This window comes from Pristiophorus japonicus, chromosome 22, assembly GCF_044704955.1.
Source record: "Pristiophorus japonicus isolate sPriJap1 chromosome 22, sPriJap1.hap1, whole genome shotgun sequence".
Taxonomy (NCBI): Eukaryota; Metazoa; Chordata; class Chondrichthyes; family Pristiophoridae; genus Pristiophorus; species Pristiophorus japonicus.
The window spans coordinates 68,747,532-68,764,371 of NC_091998.1; positions in this window are offsets into that span (position 1 = coordinate 68,747,532).

Genomic DNA, 16,840 nt, shown 5'->3' on the forward strand with positions numbered 1-16,840 from the left:
TGCTCTTGATGATGGATGCATTTGAAAACAAAAAGTCATCCGTTACGACCACCAGATCAGGACCTGGACCAGCCAGGATCCTTTACTGTCCCTTGTAAAAAACTGTGTCCTCCATGGGAACTGGTCCAGCGTCCCAGCGGAGATGCATGAAGAGATCAAGCCGTTCCAGCGGCGCAAAGATGAAATGTCCATACAGGCGGACTGTCTTTTGTGGGGCAATTGCATGGTTTTGCCTAAGAAAGGCAGGGAAACGTTCATAAATGACCTACACAGTACCCACCCAGGCACAGTAATGATTGAAAGCTATAGCCAGATCCCATGTGTGGTGGTCCGGCATCGACTCAGATTTGGAGTCTTGCGTGCGCCAATGCAACACTTGCTCTCAACTGAGCAATGCACCCAGAGAGACATCACTAAGTTTGTGTTCATGGCCCTCCAAACTATGGTCGAGGATCCACGTTGACTTTGCGAGCCCGTTTTTAGGCAAAATGTTTTTGGTAGTTGTGGATGCTTATTCAAAATAGATTGAGTGCGTAATAATGTCTGTAAGCACATCCACTGCCACCATCGAAAGCCTACGAGCCATGTTCGCCACGCACGGCCTGCCTGATGTCCTTGTCAGCGACAATGGGCTGTGCTTCACCAGTGCTGAATTCAAGGAACCGCAATGAGATCAAGCATGTCACATCTGCCCCGTTCAAGCCTGCATCCAACGGCCAGGCAGAACGGGCAGTCCAAACCATCAAGCAAAGTTGAAACGCGTATCGGAAGGCTCTCTGCAGACATGCCTGTCCTGAGTCCTGCTCAGCTACCGCACCAGACCCCACTCGCTCACCGGGGTTCCCCCAGCCGAGCTGCTCATGAAAAGGGTGCTCAAAACAAGGCTCTCTCTTGTCCACCCTGATCTCCATGATCACGTCAAGGACAGGTGGCCTTCAACAAACTTGTCAGGAGATATTGAAGTCAATGACCCTGTATTTGCACTGAACTATGGACATGGTCCCAAATAGCTTGCTGGCACTGTCATAGCCAAAGAAGGGAGTAGGGTGTTTCAGGTCAAACTCGCAACTGGACTAACTTGCAGAAAGCATTTGGACCAAACCAAACTGTGATTCACAGACAGCCATGAGCAACCCGAAGAGGACACCACCAACTTCGACCCCCCGACGCACACACAAGTGGCAACTGACATCACGGTTGACCACAAAGCTGAACTCACCATCCCCAGCAGCCCAGTAAGGCCAGCTGCAGAACAGCCCAGCGAAGAACCAACCAACTCACCCAAACCTGCATTTTTGTACCAAGTAGATCGACTAGGGAGCGAAGGGCCCCAGATCGTCTCACCCTATAAATAAGTGTACTTTTGACTTTGGGAGGGAGTGATGTTATGTATGCAACTCTATGTAACCAGTATATACCACCACCAGAGGGCGTATCTGTTGGAGTCCCAAGGGATCCCAGCATCCCTTGAGAGCAGGCCTCCCATGCTGTACCAGCACTCTGGAGTTAGAATAAAGGAGCTAAGATCACACTTACTCACTTCTACTGTACTCAGTTGCATTACTTTATTATGAACATAACACCATCTTCAAAAACTGAGCATTTTGCAGAAATTTTCATTAGAAAATAGACAGAAATCTCATCAAAAGCCAGAGTAGTGACATATTGTGAGTTACATAAATGACCAGTCACAACTGCTGTATTTGTCAGTACTGCAAAATCAGCCAATCACAATCTCAGTACTAGATCGATTAGAGTCAGTGACTGCATGCACCGAAACAATGGCATGCGGCAGGAGCCAAAGGCACCATCATTTATTTTTCGGACTCTAACTGGATAACATTTTTCACAAGTGTTCATCAGTGGAAATTTACTGGAACTACAGAAGCTAAAATTGCAGAGAATGTCATCGAAAGCTGAGATTGGGAGCTGGTTATTGCACCAGAAAGACTCGCAACAATCCCACATTCGATTGGCTATCATCTGCAGGGTTACATGTGTTTCCTTGATAAATCCAAAACCGACAGAGCGAAGAAGAAGCAAGAAAGGGAAAATCAGAACTATGAACGTAAGTACCCGTGATTTTACAGTATTTCCTACGAAACGGTGCCAGCATAAAATGTTTATATCCAACTTCCGTTCTGTCATGTATGTAAGCTTGGGATTACTAGCCACCAGGTGTCGCCACAGTCGGAGGTCATTGGGCTGCAGCCCAGGTATAAAAGGTAAGCCATAATGTAATGTAATCACTTTGGGCCCTAATAAAGCAGAGCCAGGTTTGTACCTGTGTTAGTTTACAGTATTCAGTCTATCGAGTTATTACATACATAACAGTTGGCGACAAGGTAACTTAAGAACCTTCGCATGCAAAAATGAGTACAATTGGAATTTTGGAGAGATTCGTGGAGGGAGAGGACTGAGCAGATTTTATAGCTCACCTGGACCAGTACTTCGTGCCCACAAAATGGAGGAACCCACTGACGCATTAGGCGCAGGGTGATCTTCCTCACAGTTTGTGGTCCAAAAATCTATGGACTCATGAAAAATCTTCTCTCGCCTGCAAGTCCAATGGACAAGGACTATGAGGAATTGTGTGACCATCTCAAACCAGAAGAAGGCATCATCATCTCACGATATTGACTCTACAAGCATGTTCGTTCTGAGCTCCAGGATGTGTTGGAATTAGTTGCAGATCGAAGACGTCTAGTTGGACCGTGTAAGTTTGAAAACGCATTGGGAGACATGTTGCGGGACTTCGTTGTAATCGGCATCAACTACGAGGTGATCCTGCGTAAGCTACTGGCAGCGAGACCCTGGATTTGAACAAGGCCATCACGATTGCCCAGGCATGCATGACGATGGACAAAAACTTAAAGCAGATCTCATTGAAAAATCGGAACTCAGCAAGTACTGTAAACAAGATTGTATCGTCGTTTGGCAGAGCTGCATATGGCGGGGCATACTCGACTGCATATGTGAAACCTGTAGCTGCCCAAAATCCGGCAATGGGAATGAACATGATTTCACCATGTTGGCATTGTGGGGACAATCATCGTCCTCATCAGTGTCGGTTTAAACAGTACATTTGTAAAGGCTGTTCGAGATTGGGGCATCTCCAGCACATGTGTCCGCAACTGAGCAAGCGTGCTGCAACACAACACATGGAGGATGATGACCAGTACAGCGTGGATCCGGATATGCAATCTAAGATACCAGAGGAGGAAGAGAATGGACTGTATTCATTCCTAACAAAGAGCCAACCGATAATGATTAATGTGAAACTTAATGGTGTGCCGGTACCGATGGAATTGGACACGGATGCGAGTCAATCAATAATGAGCCAAAGGACATTCAGCAAGCTGTGGGATACTAAGGCTGTGAGGCCTAAGCTGAGTCCAGTCAATGCCAATTTGCGTACGTACACTAAAGAACTCATAACGGTGATTGGCAGTGCAGTAGTCAAGGTGTTGTATGATGGTGCAGTTCATGATTTAACATTATGGATTGTTCCAGGCAATGGACCAATGCTGTTTGACTGGAATTGACAAAAAAAATCAAATGGAATTGGAATAATACCAAAGCATTTTCATTGGAGATGATACTCCATGTGCTCGAGCGCTGAGCAAGTTCCCCTCGCTGTTTGAACCAGGCATCGGCAATTTCACAGGAGCCAAGGTGCAGATCCACGTGGACTCGGATGCAAGACCCATCCATCATAAAGCTCGGGCGGTTCTGTACATGGTGAAGTAGAAGGCCGAAATCGAACTGGACAGACTCCAGCGTGAAGGGGTCATATCACCGGTCGAATTTAACAAATGGGCCAACTGCATTGTTCCTGTGTTGAAGACTGATGGCACTGTCAGGATTTGTGAAGACTACAAGGTTACAATCAACCGAGTTTCAAAACAGGATTAACGAAGGCTGATGACCTGTTTGCAATGCTAGCTGGGGGGAAGTCATTCACTAAACTGAATCTGACATCTGCCTACATGACACAGGAGCTGGTCAACACGTCAGCCATATTTCAGAGGAACATGGAGAGTCCACTGAAGTTTGTCCCTAGAACTGTCGTGTTCCAAGAAGACATCCTGATCACAGCTCGTGACACTGCTGAACATCTGAACATCCTGGAAGAGGTTCTACATCATCTGGACAAAGTGGGACTCAGACTGAAATGTTCGACGTGCGTCTTCATGGCACCGGAAGTTGAATTCCTGGGGAGAAAAATTGCTGCTGACGGCATCAAGCCCACGGATTCGAAAACTAAGGCCATCAAAAATGCACCCAAGCCTCAGAATGTGACAGAGCTGCGTTCGTTCCTTGGTCTACTCAACTACTTCGGTAATTTCTTACCTAGATTGAGCCTTCTTTAGAGCCACTGCACATGCTGCTAAGAAAAGGCGACAACTGGGTTTGGGGTGCATCTCAAGATAGAGTTTTTGAGAAAGCTACTAATCTGCTTTGCTCTAACAAGCTGCTGGTACATTATGATCCATGTAAGCGTCTAGTATTTGCCTGTGATGCTTCGTCATATGGAGTTGGTTGCGTGCTCCAACAAGCTAATGAGTCATGTGAACTACAACCTGTTGCGTATGCTTCTAAATGTTTGACAAAGGCAGAAAGAGCCTACAGCATGGTAGAAAAAGAAGCATTAGCTTGTGTGGAGGGGTTAAAAAGATGCATCGGTACCTGTTTGGTCTTCGGTTTGAACTGGAAACAGATCACAAGCCACTCATTTCATTGTTTTCGGAAAACAAAGGTATAAATATCAATGTTCGTCCTGCATCCAGAGGTCGACATTATCTGCCGATGATTATGTCATTCCCCATAGAGAATTGTGCCGATGCACTGAGCCATCTGCCGTTGCCCACACCGGAGGTGGAGATGCCACAACCTGCAGACCTACTGTTAGTTATGGATGCTTTTGAAAGTGAAGGAACTCCTGTCACGGCTCAACAAGTTAAGACCTGGACCAGCCAGGACCCGATATTATTGGTTGTGAAACGTTGTGTCCTTAGTGGTGATTGGTCTGCCATACCCAAGCAAATGGGTGATGAGACCAAACCTTACAACTGTCGCAAAGACGAACTATCCATTCAGTCAGATTGTTTACTGTGGGTTAATCGTGTTGTTATGCCTAAGAAAGCCAGAGAGAAATTTGCACATGACCTACATAGCACTCATCCCGGTATTGTCATGATGAAAGCCATTGACAGATCTCATGTATGGTGGCCTGAATTGACTCTGATCTGGAATCATATGTGCATCAGTGCAACACTTGCATGCAGCTAAGTAAAGCACCAGTGGAATCGCCGCTGAGTCTGTGATCGTGGCCATCTAAACCATGGTCCAGGATCCACATCGACTTTGCAGGTCCCTTCATGGCAAAGATGTTTTTAGTTGTGGTAGCTGCATATTCCAAGTGGATAGAGTGTATAATCATGCCATCCAGTACATCCACAGCTACCATTGAGAGCCTTCGTGTCATGTTTGCCACTCATGGTCTGCCCGACATCGTTGTAAGCAACAAGCAACAATGGACCTTGCTTCACTAGTCTGGAGTTTCATGAAACTTAATGGTATCAAACATGTGAGGTCAGCACCATTCAAACCCACATCTAATGGTCAAGCAGAGCGTGCTGTCCAAATCATCAAACATAGTATGAAAGGTCTAACTCAAGGTTCACTGCAGACTCGCTTGTCATGCATATTGCTTAGTTACAGGACAAGACCCCACAAGCTGAACTATTGATGAAGAGAGGTCTCAAGACCAAGCTCTCTCTTGTCCACTCTGACTTGAACGATCATGTTGAATACAGACGTCAAAGTCAGCAGTGGTATCATGATGTTGTGTCACGTGACATTTCTGTTAACGATCCTGTGTATGTACTAAATTATGGTCAAGGTCCCAAGTGGATCACCTGCACTGTTACGGCCAAGGAGGGTAACAGAGTGTTTATTGTCAAGCTCAAGAATGGGCAAACATGCAGGAAACATGTTGATCAGATAAAGCTGCGGCACACGGATGAACTGGACCAGTCTGAGGAAGACGCAATCAGTGACCAACCAACCTACCCCCAGTCATCAGAGGACTCCGCTGTCAGCAATGAATTTAGACTTTTAATCCCTGACATGGTCATTGCTACTCCCATCAGATCGGCTACCCAGCCCCCAGTCATAACAGACTCAGAGCGCTCGCCCAAGGCTGGAGTTGAACTGAGACGATCAACTCGGGAGCGGAAAGTTCCGAACCGTCTCAATTTGTAAAAAGACTGTTACTAATATCTTAAAGGGGATATTGTCATGTATGTATGCTTGGGGTTACTGGCCACCAGTTGGTGCCACTGTCGGAGTTCATTGGGCTGTACGCACGTGTGTGCGGCCCAGGTATAAAAGGCAAGCCCTCATGTAATGTGACCACTTTGGGCCCTAATAAAGCAGAGCCTGTGTTAGTTTACAGCAATCAGTCTATCGAGTTATTACATACATAACAGTGAGAGACTAAGACAATGAGAGTGTGTGTAAGAATGTGAAAGATTTTTAGTGAGTGTGAAAAGAAGAATGATTAGTGGGTAGTAAGTGTGTAAATGAGATTACATGTGTGGAAAAGACTGAGGACAGTGAGGATGTGTTTTTGTGAGGGTGAGTGTCTGTGCACAAGCGTGTGAGCATGCAGGAATATGTGCATCAGATTAGAGTTTGCATCAGATTTCTTTGTTTTATGTGCAAAGGTCCGAATGTCCCAGGGAGTCAGGCCCTGGCCATCACCTCTTGCTTCAGGTGGAGAGGGAGGGACCCCACATTAGGTTCCATCGCCTCGACTCAACATTCAATATCACCCTGCATTTACATAGCACCTTGCACTCCCGCAGGACATTCGAAAGCACTTTAGAAGCCTTGTCACTGTTGTAATGTGGGAAACGCAGCAGCCAATTTGAACACAGCAAGCTCCCTTAAACAGCAATGTGATAATGACCAGATAATCTGTTTTCATGATTTTGGTTGAGGGATAAATATTGACCAGGACACCGGGACGAACGCCCTTGTGCATCTTCGAACTACTGGCCATGGGATCTTTTACGACCACCTGAGAGGGCAGACAGGGCTGTGCGTAAATTGGCTGCCATGTTTCCTACATTACAACTGCGACTACACTTCAAAAGTACTTCATTAGCTCTAAAGCATTTTGGGATGTCCGGTAGTCGTGAAAAGCACTATATAAATGCATGTCTCTTTCGCTTCTCATCCAAAAGTTGGCATCTCTGAAAGTGCAGCACTCCCTTAGTACTGCACTGGAAGTGTCAGACTCCATTCAGGGGATTTGAACCCGTGACATTTTGATGCAGAAGCAAACTAAAAACTCCATGTCAACAACTGCCCAGCTTTGAGCGGAAATATTATCACAGTGTCAGGACACAAAGGCTTAACAGTTTGGTGCTAGCGTGAGACATAGTGATGTTTTGTCACTTGTTCCCGTTTCCTCACTTGACTCTCAGTATCACGTCAACCCTTTCTAATTAAATACACAGAGGGGGCAGTCCAGGAAGTGGCCATTCCGCCCAAGCAGTGCGTGTCAGCAACATCGAGAACAGATTGTCTGGCAATGTATCACACTAACGTTTGTGGGATGTTGATGTGCACAATGTGGCTCCCGCATTTTCTACTTTACAACATTGACTACACTTCAAAAGTACTTCATTGTCTGTGAAGCACTTTGGGACGTCCTGAAGTGGTGAAAGGTGCTATAGAAATGCAAGTCTTTCTTCGTTTCGCATTCTTAAAGCCTTGGAACACACTGCAGAGCACCTTCCAGCCCACAGACAATCACATCAGTCTCTGAAGACATTGTCAAAACACAGTTTTGATCCCGTGAGAGCTGTCGGCCAAGAGGTGCTTGCTTTCTCTTTCAGACCTCGAGACTCAGAAGTTAATGATACACCTGGGAGTGGACGATTATCAGGAAATTTTACATCCTGCTTTCACATTGTAATGTCTGCCCTGTGAGGATGCTCACAGGTTGTGGAGCTGTTGCATTGTGAGTGGCTTAGCCAGTCATGTGATGTTCACAAGACTCAATAAAACCCAGCCAGTTGGGTTCAGGGGTCCACAATTAGGCAGATGTTGTGAACCTAGTGGATGAACTTGTAATGTGTAGTGTGATTGTTAAACCTTTGTTAATAAACCAACTAGTTTTTAATAGCAATGTGTTACTATGAATTCTTAAACAAAGATCCCATGAAGCAAATACATTACAGACATCTCCAAAGTAATAGGCTGGATTTTCGGTTCATTTGCACCTCAGTTAGCGCCCTGTTGGGGCATTAAATGCTGTTTTTGGGTGTTATGTCAGGCATTCAGGATTTAGCACCAGACGGAAAATTCGGCTATTGTTTTGCGCGGCGCAAAAACTTTCTGCCCCGCCCACCATTTTTAGTGTGATGATGGCGGCAATCGTCATGCAACAATGTGCTAGCGCCCCAGATACAACTTTCGGCCTTAACACCTCATTTAACGCCCGTTCCGGAAATGCGGTCCCAGGATGCGGCAGGCGGTATTGGCAGCATTTTTAAATGGAGGGATGGCGATCCTACATCGCAGGTCATACAACGGTTGTGCAACGATATGAAGCTCCGACTTGCAAACTTTACTTTTATCTGCCATTACAGTGCTCTTACAACGTCAGTGAGAAAATGTAATGGGGGCATTACTAGTTCGCCAGCGTATTGTGCTCCATGCTATTGCCCGGTGGTGTTAAGCTAGAGGAAGGGCTCTTGGCCATGTCGGCCCACAGATGAGGAGAGGCCGAAGACATCTGGGGAGGAGGGCTTACCCCCCCATGGGTTTACAAGCACCAACGCTCAGACCTCCAGCTCTCTGAGGAGCAGTGTGTGAGAAAGCTGTGCTTCCAAAACGAAGTGCTGAGAGGTCCTACAGGCAGACCCATGCCTGCACCACTCTGGAGGCAGCCTTCAATACTCCCCTCGACAGGTTTCTGAATTCATCATGGTGTGCTGCATGCTGCACAGCTTGGCCATCGTGAGGGGCCAGGCATTGCCAGTGGGGATTGCAGGCCCACCTCAAGAGGAGGACGATGAAGAGGAGCCTCGCGAGGCCCTCATTCGATAGTCACCTCATTCACGGGGGAGGCAGCGTGGAGATGCTGCCAGACCAACACTTGCACATCGCCAGCTCATAATGGACCGACTCCTAAATGGAACAAACTGAGGGATGGAGCCAATACTGGACACGCTATGTGCCCCCATAAAGGCACATCTCTGGTGAACGTTGGAATGATGCACAAGACATCAATGGCAAATGATGAGTCATAAATTTTATTGCAACAATGTCACAAACACTCCCCCCACCAAAATAAAACCATCCAATATACAACGTTATGTTGCAGGGCACTAAACAACAATGAAACTTCTTTACCGCTGCAAGTTTCAGCTCGTTAGGTAACGCCTGACTTAACGCCAATGCTCCTACAACTTACATTTTCAGCGAAACTTGCAGTCGACGGACAGAGGATTGGCTAACTAACACTAAACAGAGGGGTCAAAATTGATCAACTCACCACCCACTGCCGCCAACATTGCTCGGCAACATCTGCCCAGAGCCACTTTCGATGTGACCTGGAGCAGGCGGGAAGGGAGAGCCGCCGGGAAGCGCCCACCCATGTCAGCAGACGGCCGAGTGGCGTAGGTAGACTCCCGCCACCGAGATGCAAGAATGGTGTGGGCAGGAGTCGGCGGGAGTCGGCGGGAGTCGGCGGGAGTCGGCGGTAGAACAGGGGTGGACCGCTGCAAGGAGGTTGGTCTGTTCCCGACGGTAAGTAGGAAGATCGTTGAAAAAACGTAAACGAACATTTTTAATTGTTTTTTCCACAGCGACTTACCCTGATGGGGTCCCCTGAAGGTCTCCCGATAGTTTTTAAAATATTTTGTTAATGATTTTTATTTTTAGCTCTTCGACCGTCCGTGGGCCCGACTCCATCCCCGGCAGCACTTGGGTAGCAAGCGCCTCTACCGCCGAGAATGAGACTGCCTGCCGGCTGCCGCCCAGATTGACGGGGTAAGTCCCTCATTTGCTGCCCGCCGACCTTCGAGGGACCTCGGCGATGAAAAGCCCGCGAAAGTACTGTCCGGTACCTCGGCGGCCATCGGCGACACTTTGGGCGGCACTTGGACGGGCAGAGACCTTGACCAAATTTGGCCCCAGAGAGTCGGGATAAGTGGGTCATTTTCCGGTTGGCAAACAGTAACATTAATGACTTGGATGAAGGGACCGAGTGTAATGTAGCCAAGTTTGCTGATGATACAAAGATGGGTGGGAAAGCAAATTGTGAGGAGGACATAAAAAATCTAAAAAGGGATTTAGACAGGCTAAGTGAGTGGGCAAAAAGTTGGCAGATGGAGTATAATGTGGGAAAATGTGAGATTATCCACTTTGGCAGAAATAGAAAAGGAAATTATTTTTTAAATGGAGAAAAATTGCAAAATGCTGCAGTACAGAGAGACCAGGGGATCCTTGTGCATGAAACACAAAAAGTTAGTATGCAGGTACAGCAAGTAATCAAGAAGGCAAATGGAATGTTGGCCTTTATTGCAAGGGGGATAGAGTATAAAAGCAGAGAAGTCCTGCTACAACTGTACAGGGTATTGGTGAGGCCACACCTGGAGTACTGCGTACAGTTTTGGTTTCCGTATTTAAGGAGGGGTATACTTGCATTGGAGGCTGTTCAGAGAAGGTTCACTAGGTTGATTCCGGAGATGAGGGGGTTGACTTATGAAGATTGGTTGAGTAGGTTGGGCCTATACTCATTGAAGTTCAGAAGAATGAGAGGTGATCTTTTCGAAACATGTAAGATAATGACGGGACTCAACAAGGTGGATGCAGAGAGGATATTTCCACTCATAGGGGAAACTAAAACTAGGGGACATAGTCTTAGAGTAACGGGCCACCCATTTAACACTGAGATGAGGAGGAATTTCTTCTCCCAGAGGGTTGTAAATCTGTGGAATTTTCTGCCCCAGAGAGCTGTGGAGACTGTCATTGAATATATTTAAGGTGGAGATAGACGGGTTTTTATGCGATAATGGAGTGTAGGGTTATGGGGAGCGGGCGGGGAAGTGGAGCTGAGTCCATGATCAGATCAGCAATGATCGTATTGAATAGTGGAGCAGGCTCGAGGGACCAAGTGCCTACTCCTGTTCCTATTTGTTATGTTCTTATGAAGGCACAAACTATTTACAGGTGCTATCTTTAACTTCTTGCCGGGATTAATGCCCCGAAATTCAAAAAGCCCAAAATCCACTTTGTCAGCTCGACATATATATGGTTAATAGTCTTTGCAAAAGATCACTCTTATTGAGCTATGATTGGAGACCAAATTCAGCAGTGACCCAGTGTCCTAACTCACTCTAAACCCTGTTCGCCCATCACCCCTGTGCTCGCTGACGTACATTGGCTCCCGGTCCAGCAACAGCAAGTGCCGCCGAGAATGGAGTCGGGCCCAGGGAGGGTCGAAGAACTAAAAATAAAAGGCATTATGGACAAAAAAAAATCTGTCGGCCTTCAAGGCCCCCATCCAGATAAGTCCCTGTAAAGAAATAATTGAAATAACATTCACAAACTTTTTTTATCGCACACTTACCATTGAGGACAGAGCAGTCCGCACACAGCGGCCCACCACCGGCCCACTGCTGACTCCCGCCCACACCAATCCGTCATCTCGGCAGGTGGGAGTCTACTTACGTGCATCGGCCGTCCGCTGACATCAGCGGGTGCTTCCCGGCAGCTCTCCCCTCCCGCCCGCTCCAGGCCATGATGAAAGTGGCATTGGGCGGTTTGAGCCGAGGAATATCGGCGGCAGTGGGCGGTAAGGCCATCAATTTCAGCCCCTATGTCCCTTTCCACTTCAACTTGAATTCCTCTGACAGGTGCCAGTGTGTTTACCACTATCCTGATTGTTTTATTAATCAGATAATTTCTCTGCAGTGCATGCGTCAGTGCCTTGGTGATTTAGAAAGCTGTCTCACTCTCCTGAGCCACATTAACCATTTCATGCTACAAAAGTAAAATACTGAAGTTGCTGGAATCTGAAATTAGAACAGAAAATGTTGGAAATACTCAGCCGGTCAGGCAGCATCTGTGGAGAAAGAAACACGGCTAAAGTTTCGGATGCAGGGTTAACCATTTCATGCTGTTCTGTTGTCAATAACTGAGCATGTCTGAGACCTATTCTTTAGTGCAAATTCACCATGTATTTCCACATGCTAATTGCTTCACATGTAACAGATCACAATTGCACACACGCACCCCGGTATCCCAATAGCATGTCACACGTGCCACCTGATACAAGCCAAGGCTTTCAGCTGATGTAAGCGAAAGATCACGGGATGGTCTGGCGATCCTTGCTCGTCTCCTCCTGCATGGTCCCAATATCCGGGATAGTGCTCAGGCTATCAAATGCAGTTTTCTTAAAAAGTTCACAGGGAAGGCCAGAATACCTGCACGAGAAAGCTGCCAATCACTGACACTTTCCTGACTATCACTAGAAGGTTCATTGCTATCGATTGACATCTTTTGGTTAATTGTGCCCAGGTGATGTATTTTAGAAAAATTCCCATTTGGTGTAACTTTCCTGTTTCTATCTTCCATCCAAAGTGGGGCATCCCGTTACTTACCTTTCTATCGTATTCATGAGTCCTGGAGGAACTTTACTATCCAATGGAGCATTCTCATAATATCATTGAAACCTAGATCAAACCTTCCCATTTGATCCCAGTTATTATCACATTTGATTTGTTTAATTTAGAGGACCATTTATTCCCCCAAAATAACCCACTATATTTCGCCTGAATCCATTTTATCAGTTCACCATAATCCCAAATCCAAAGAGCAGTGCTGTTGGACTGACAGATTTTATGAACGTTCAGTATTATTGCCCCCAAACCTACCCTAATACACAGCAATTGGCAGGACCACCTAGACTGCTTTCCACCAGTTTGTTTTCATGAAAATTTGATTAGCTCCTTAAATTTCAGGTAGATTTTCCCTTCCCGGGTACTTTAAACTGCACCTCATGTCAAATTTATCTTAATGAATTTCAATTTCATAAAGAGATAATACCAGGCTTGGTGTTTTTATACAAGATACAGAAGTGCTTGCAATGGTATTGCCTATCCCTCAAGAGCCCATATTCTTACAACTGTCAACAGGCTCTCGACTTCTTTTAACTGTTCTTTGTTCCCAGATGCAAACCCCAGTGATCGTGGTATTCGCAGGATCTAAGTCACGTAGTTTCCCTTCTCTCTTCCACTGCCTAGAAACATACAGAAGCAAGTAATAACTTACTCTCTGCTTTCAATCCCTACTGTGGATTCAACAACCAATACTGCTGCAATATTTGATATTGACTAAAACTTCCATGATGAATATTTTCATTGCAAATGCAGAGAACATAAGAAATAGGAACGTACAAAATAGGCCATTCGGCCCCTCGAGCCTGCTCCTCCATTCAATAAGTTCATGGCTGATCTTCTACCTCAACTCCACTTTCCCGCACTGTCCCCATATCCCTTGATTCCCTTAGTTTCTCAAACATGTATTAACCTCTGTCTTGAATATACATAATGAAGAGAATTCCAAAGATTCACCACCCTTTTAGTGAAGAAATGTCTCCTCACTTCAGTCCAAAACCCCTTATTCTGAGACTGTGACCCCATGTTCTAGATCCCCAGCCAGGGGAAACATTTTCTCAGTATTAACTCTGCCAACCCCTTAAGAATTTTGTATCTTTCAATTGGATCACCTCTCATTCTTCTAAACTCTATGGAATATAGGCCTCAACCTCTCCCCAAGAGCAATCCCCTCATCCCAGGAACCAGCCCAGTGAACCTTTGTTGCACTCCCTCTAGGGCAAGTATGTCTTTCCTTGGGTAAGGAGACCAGAACTGTACACAGTACTCCAGGTGTGGCCTCACCAAGGCCCTGTATAATTGTATTAAGATTTCTTTACTCTTATATTGTAATCTGCTTGTAAAAAAAACTAACATACAATTTGCCTTTCTCATTGCTTGCTGTACCTGCAGGTTAACTTTCTGTGATTCATGTCCAAGGACACCCAGGTCCCTCTGAACACCGGCATTTCCCAGGCTCTCACCATTCAAACAATATTCTGCTTTTTTGTTTTTCCTACCAAAGTGGATAACTTTGCATTTCCCCACATTGTCTTCCACTTGCCATGTTCTTGGCCAATCTTGGAGGCTTATTGAGCTGGAAGAGGTTACAGGGAGGTGGACTAGGCCACAGAGGGATTTGAACACAAAGATGTTGATTTTTAAGTTGAGGTGTTGCCGGACCGGGAACCAATGTAAATCAGTGAACGCAGAGTGATGTGTGAATGGGACTTGGTGCTAGTTAGTAAACTGGGTCACTGCCCAATCATAGCACAATGGCCTTCTGCAATGACTATTAATGATCAAGATGTTCGAGCTGATGATGATATTTCCTTGGAGAAGTGACAGAAGAACTAAGATTTGCTGCTCTCAGATATTTCATCAAGTTCTCATTTCCAAGCTCTGAAAGGGAAAGGAGTTAATGAGACTTGCCCGACAACTCGCGAGTGATCAAAACTGCTTTTAGACAATGTCTTCACGGACTAATTTGATTCACTGTGGGATGATAGGTGCTCTGCAGTGAGTTACAAGGCTTTAAGAAAGATGAGCAAAGAAATGCTTGCATTTCTATAGCAGCTTTCACACCTCAGGACATCCCAAAGCACTTTACAGCCAATGAAGCACCTTTGAAGAGTAAACAATGTTGTGATGTAGGAAAGGTGGCAGCCAATTTGCAAACAGGAAGCTCCCACAAACAGCAGTGTGATAATGACCAGGGATAAATATTGGCCCTGGGACACTGGTGAGAACCCCTCTGCTCTTCTTCCAATATGGCCGTGGGAACATTTTTTGTCTACCTGAGAAGGCAGACGGGTCCACGGTTTAACATCTCATCTGAAAGAAGGCACCTCCAAAAATGCAGCTATTCTCTCAGCACTGCACCTCCGACAGTGCGGCGTTTCCCTCAGCACTGCCCCTCCGACAGTGCTTTGCTCCCACAGTACTGCCCAATCTGACAGTGCGACGCTCCCTCAGTACTGCCTCTCCGACAGTGCATTGCTCCCACAGTACTGCCCTCCGACAGTGCGGCGCTCCCTCAGTACTGCCGCTCCAATAGTGCGGCGCTCCCTCAGTACTGCCCCTCCGACAGTGCGGCGCTCCCTCAGTACTGCCCTCCGACAATGCGGTACTCCCTCAGTACTGCCCCTCCGACAGAGCGGCGCTCCCTCAGCACTGCCCCTCTGACAGAGCGGCGTTCCCTCAAAACTGCCGCTCCGACAGAGCGGCGCTCTCTCAGTACTGCCCCTCCGACATTGCAGCACTCCCTCAGTACTGCCCTCCAACAGTGACTTGCTCCCTCAGTACTGCCCCTCCGACAGTGCTGCACTCCCTCAGTACTGCCCCTCCGACAGCGCAGCACTCCCTCAGTACTGCACTGGGGAGTGTCGGGCTGGATTATTTGTTTAAAGCTCTGGAGTAGGAGTTGAACCCACGACCTTCTGGCACCGAAGCGAGAGACAGAAAGCTAAAATCTCTGAACCACAACTGCCAAAACACAGATCGACTTCTGTGTTGGAAACTGTAAACCGAGTCTGGGGTTGAGTTGTTAAAGGAAAGTATTTCAACTTTAGTTGATGTTTAACTACAGATAATATCTAAAATGGAATATTTTATCGTTTTCATTTAAATTTCTTTTTATTTTCTTTTGTAACAGTCTTGAAGGACTAAATGCCCTCCTCCTGTTCACATGTGAAAGGCTCATGCCCCCTCCTTCTCCTGTAACAGACTCAATGGTCTGAATGGCCTCCTCCTGTTCCTGTGTAACAGGCTCGAGGGGCTGAATGGCCTCCTCCTGTTCCTGTGTAACAGGCTTGAGGGGCTGAATGGCCTCCTCCTTCTCCTGTGTAACAGACTCAAGGGTCTGAATGGCCTCCTCCTGTTCCTGTGTAACAGGCTCGAGGAGCTGAATGGCCTCCCCCTGTTCCTGTGTAACAGGCTCGAGGGGCTGAATGGCCTCCTCCTGTTCCTGTGTAACAGGCTCGAGGGGCTGAATGGCCCCCTCCTGTTCCTGTGTAACAGGCTCGAGGGGCTGAATGGCCCCCTCCTTCTCCTTTGTAACAGACTCAAGGGTCTGAATGGCCTCCTCCTGTTCCTGTGAAACAGGCTCGAAGGGCTGAATGGCCCCCTCCTGTTTTTGTGAAACAGGCTCGAGGGGCTGAATGAGCCTACCCCCTGTTCCTGTGCAACAGGATCAAGATGCTTAATGGTCCTCCTCCTGTTTAACTGTAACAGACTCAAGGGGCGGAATGGGCCCCCTCCTGTTTTTATGTAATATCCTCGAGGGGGGCAGAGTGGGCCCTTCTGTTCCTAAATAAAGAAATAAAGAACGAAAGACTTGCATTTATATAGCGCCTTTCATGACTATCGGATGTCCCAAAGCGCTTTACAGCCAATCGAGTACTTTTGGAGTGTAGTCACAGTCGTAATATAGGAAACGCGGCAGCCAATTTGCGCACAGCAAGCTCCCACTAACAGCAATGTGATAATGACCCGATAATCTGTTTTAGTGATGTTGATTGAGGGATAAATATTGGCCAGGACACCAGAAATATATCTCCTGCCCTTTTTCAGAATAGTGCCATGGGATCTTTAGCATCCACCTGAGAGAGCAGACGTGGCTTCAGTTCAATGTCTCATCCGTAAGATGGCACCTCTGACAG